Source organism: Ictidomys tridecemlineatus, chromosome 7, assembly GCF_052094955.1.
Source record: "Ictidomys tridecemlineatus isolate mIctTri1 chromosome 7, mIctTri1.hap1, whole genome shotgun sequence".
Classification (NCBI taxonomy): Eukaryota; Metazoa; Chordata; class Mammalia; order Rodentia; family Sciuridae; genus Ictidomys; species Ictidomys tridecemlineatus.
In genome coordinates this window covers 191,031,155-191,035,750 of record NC_135483.1, presented here as the reverse complement: position 1 = coordinate 191,035,750, position 4,596 = coordinate 191,031,155, and the positions used below count along the sequence as shown (strand labels likewise).

The 4,596-nt window shown below is 53.2% G+C and overlaps 1 protein-coding gene across 9 annotated transcripts in view; it reads right to left on the bottom strand.

Annotated features, from left to right (window-relative positions):
* Armc9 (armadillo repeat containing 9) overlaps positions 1-4,596 on the bottom strand; it is a 138,511-nt gene that overhangs the window by 12,359 nt on the left and 121,556 nt on the right. The gene's annotated exons all lie outside the window — the stretch shown is intronic.

The window sequence follows — 4,596 nt, the reverse complement described above, 5'->3', positions numbered from 1 at the left end:
CTTTCTCTCTCTTAAAAAAAATGTTTATTAAAAAATATTTATTCCTAAGTTTTAGGTGGACACAATATCTTTATTTTACATTTATGTGGTACTGAGGATCGAACCCAGTGCCTCTAGCATGCTAGGCGAGCGCTCTACCATTGAGCCACAATCCCAGCCCTCTGGGAGCTTCTTTAGAGAAAACTGGAATTTCTATGGCCTTTCTATATTTCTATGTGCTTTTCTCTTTGTATTGAGGATATATCACTTTAATAAGTAGAAAAACAATACTGACAATTTCTAAAAAGTATCTAAATTCAAATTAGGAAAAGACTGGCATAAAAATGGTCCTGTCTTTAGGCCAGAAGTCTTCAGGCCAGATTCAGGAGGACGTGGAGGACATAACTCTACTGCATTTTTTAAAAATTGCAAAATTAAGTCGAGTGCGGTGGCACACACCCCTAACCCCAGCTGTTCGAGTCAGGGGCTGTGGCAGGAGGATTTGGGGTTTGAAGCCAGTCTAGACAACTTAGTGAGACTTTGTCTCAAGTGAAATGAAAAGGGCTGGAGATGTGGCCCAGTGGCAGGGCACCCCTGGGTTCAACAAAACAGGAACAACTGAGACGCAAGTGAAAAGCGACCTCTTCAGAACAGTGGCAACTACCACGGCAGTGGTGAGGGTGGGCCTAACACTGGGTGACCTGGACACGTCCTCAGCTGTGGTCTGGGGATAGGGAGGCCAGCGCCGGCCATCCTGGGAGCCATCCAGCACTGGGGGTTCAGGCCCAGGAGGGCTGACTGGATTCACCTATGGCACCTTAAAGCCCATGAGCAGTGACATCAGGCAGTGGGGTCAGGGGTCAGCTGAGGGGAGGCAGTGAAAAGCCAGACAGAGAAGGGCTCAGAACCTATAACCCCCCAGCCCCAGAGTGAGCAGGAAAGGGCACTGCCCTTTTGGAGAGCAACGTAGCAAGGTGTCGAAAGCCTTGAGGGGTTGGCTACTCTTACATTTCAACTTGGCTGGACCTCAGTGTCCAGATATTGGGTCAAACATCATTCTGGATGTGTCCGTGAAACTGGTTTTTGGATAAGATTAAGATTTAAGCTGGGTGTGCGGTGGTGCATGCCTGTGATCCCAGCTACTTGGGAGAATTAGGCAGAAGGATTGCAAATTCAAGGCCTGTCTGGACAACTTACTGAGATTCTGCCTCAAAATAAATTATTTAACAAGGGCTGGGGATGTAGCTCAGTGACAGAGTGTTTGCCTAGATATGAGAGGCCCTGGGTTCAATCCCCAGCACCACACACAACTAAAGCAAAATTAACATTTTTTTTTTTTTAGTTGTCAATGGACCTTTATTTTATTTATTCTTATGGGGTGCTGAGGATCAAACCCAGAGCCTCACACATGCTAGGCAGGTGCTCTACCACTGAGCCACAACCCCAGCCCCCAAATCAACATTTCAGTGGTAGACTTCAAATAAAGCAGATCACCCTCCAGAATATGACTGGCTTCATCTGTTGAAGGGCTGATTAGAAAAAGATGCACCTTCCCAGAGTGGGGAGGAACTCAGCCAGCACCTCTTCCCCTAATCTCTGGCCTGCTGGTCTACCCCGTCATATTTTTGGACTTACCCAGTCCCTCAGTAACATGAACCAATTCCTTCAAATTCATCTCCCCTCTGCACAGACTGTTCACACCTCAACAGCCACACTCCACTGCCCTGTGCCCTAGGACACAACCCTGGCCAGCTCAGGGAAAGAGCATCCTCGGACAGGGGCTCCCTCTGGCTGTAGCCCTCCTGCTGCAGGAGGTGGCCATGTTGACAAGGAGCTGGCCAACTGTCACTGACCTCTGCAGAGACGAGGGGAAGGTCACTGTGGGCAGGATGGACTCCACGGCCCCACCCCAGCATGCTGAGGTAGCCAGAGCCAGGAAATAGTACTGGCCTGGCAGAGAGGGCCAGCAGGGCAGAGCGGGGAAACTAGTTGGAAAGGAAGTCCGGGACGGTGACCACCTACGACAGAGAAGGCGATTGCTGCAGGCACACACAGAACCCGGGGCCGGAAGTCAGTTCTGCTCTCTGTGTCAACCGGAAGGTGCCCTAGAGATAGCCGTCAGAGCCGTGGCGGCCTGCATGGGCAGCTGGTCAACAGGCACCTTGTCAGGAGGAGCAGTAATGGGCGGCAGACTTCCCAGCTGCCTGCTTCCTAAGGGTGGCTCTTCCAGCTGGATGGACTCTACCTGTCCGAGCTGCCATACTTCCCTAGGGGTCACAGGAGAGGGGAACAACCTGTACAAAAGTAAAGCTCTTTCTCCTTAAAAGTTTTGGATTTCAGCCGGGCGCAGTGGCACCAGCATCAGCAACTTAAGAGGCCCTAGGCAGCTCAGTGCGACCCCCGCCTCAATAAATACAAAAATAGGGCTGGGAGTGGCTCAGTGGTCAAGCGCCCCTGAGTTCAATCCCCGGTACCAAAAATAAATAAATAAATGAATGAAGTTTTGGACGTCATCAAGGACACTGACGCGAAGTTCAAGTGGTTGTCCAATGATCCAAAAGGAAGCAAGAGTCACTTTAAGAGCCTCACGGATCTGCTGACAGGAATAAGGTGCTACGTGGAGACTGAATCAAAAACTGAAAAACGAGAAAAATTTCTTCAGCAAATATTTAGTGGGCCTTTGGAGAGTCCACAGCAATCAGCCTCTCTCTGGTGTGGATATTCCAATGGGCTTGGATGTAGCCTCCCTAATTTGTTGCAGTAAACGTTCTTATCTCCAAAGAATGTTGAACTCTACACCCCACCCCGTCAATACCTGTGTTTTCCTTCCCTCTACTCTTTTTAATAAAAGCCTCAGTCCTTCCTCAAAAAAAAAAAAGTTTGGATTTCAGACAGTTTTGGATTTAGGAACATTTGCATATGTATATGAAGGATCTTGGGGAGGACCTAAGTATAAACACTGACTTCATTCATGTTTATATATACACCTTATACACACAGCCTGAAGGCAATTTTATGTAGTTTTTAAAAAATATTTATGTGCAGGAAATAGTTTCCTGGTGTGGAATTTTCCACTTTTGGCATTAGTGCTCAAAACATTTCAGATTTTGGAGCTTTTCAGATTTTGGACTTTCTGATTGCGGATTTCAACGTTCCCGTCCTGTCTGAGGCAGGACAGAACCCTGGCGGTGTTGGCTTCCGTCCCCGCCTGGGCTTGGAGAGGAGAGCTCTGTCTGAGGAGTCCGCTCCCTCGCCTGTCCCCAGGTCATGTGGCAAATGCCTTCCGTCCAGCTGGGGCTGCTCTCTGGGCGTCACAGGGCTCCCTCGGGGCCACACCAGGCTGTGGTGGGGGACAACAGGGAGTGGGGGAGCAAGTCTTTCTCCCTTTTTCTCTGACCTGTGTCTGACAGCCGGCTGTGGGAACACGGAGGTAGTCAACCTGTGTGTGACGACTGTCTTGGAGGACTACGGAGCTGGCTGGGGGCAACGTGTCAAAGCAGTGAGCTCTGTGCCCGTGGCAGGGGACTGCACGGCTGGGAGCCTGTGGCCTGGGGTGTGACCTACTTGGGATCACGCAGGAGCCAGGGTGTCTGAGACCCGAGGGGGCTGAAGTCACCCAGCCAAGAGGGGGTCGGGTGGGCAGAGAGGGTTCCAGACAGCGTGGGAGAGGGGAAGGGACGCGCTCTCCTTTTCACTCTCCCCCTCCTCGTGAAGAGCCCCCTGGAGTCAGAGGACTGAACCCCGTGGTTTGACCAGAGGGGCCCTGTGCCCAGCGAAGCCCGGCCGGCCAGCCGGGAACCCTGCTGAGCGTAGTGGGCCTCAGGTGCCTGCCCATCATGGAAACAGTTATCTGGGGCGAGAGGGCTGTCCCCAGCGTGAGCTTCATAAAGGAGGGAGGAAGGAGAAAGGACCCCAGGTCTGGAGCGCTGCTTTCTCTGAGTCTCACAGGAGGATCTGCCTGGCCCTGGGCCTGGCCTTGGAATCTCATTCTGAACCTCCTCCCCATCTCAAGAGGGGACCGAGGGCCAAGAGCCCCTGACCTGGCTGACAAGCTCTCCTTCAGTCACTCAGACAGGGAAGGGGCCAGGTAGGGGGCCTGCAGCCACTGGCCCGGAGGTGGCCAGATACTGGGACCCAGCCCTCCCCCCCTGGCCTCTGGCTCGTCCTGCCACCTTTTACAGCTGTGCTCCTTAGGGGCTGACCCCTGTGGTACCTCCACCGTCTCCGGGAAAGTGGATGAAGAGGTGCTGCTGATGGGGGCTTAGCACTGTGGCCCCTTCTCCTGCCCGCCTCCTCCCCCTCCCCCTCTTTCTCTGACTTTCTCTACAGAGGGTGCAGGCTTTGGTCCTCCCACCCGCTCTGGACGGCCGTGTGCCGGGGGCCTCTAGAGCTGGGGGGCTCCTGTTTCTGCAGACAGGGGAGGGAGGGCTGGCTGGCTTCCTGGAGGGAGGCACAGCGACAGGGACCGGGTCCTGCTCCCTGCAGGCACAGGATGGAAGCCTTCGCGGAAGGCCTGGGCCGGCTGCCCCACCACGTCCCTTGAGGCAGAGACTCCGAGGGTGTGCAGGCCACCATATGCGCTAGCCCCGTATTTTGGTGCCCAAGGATGAATTCTCC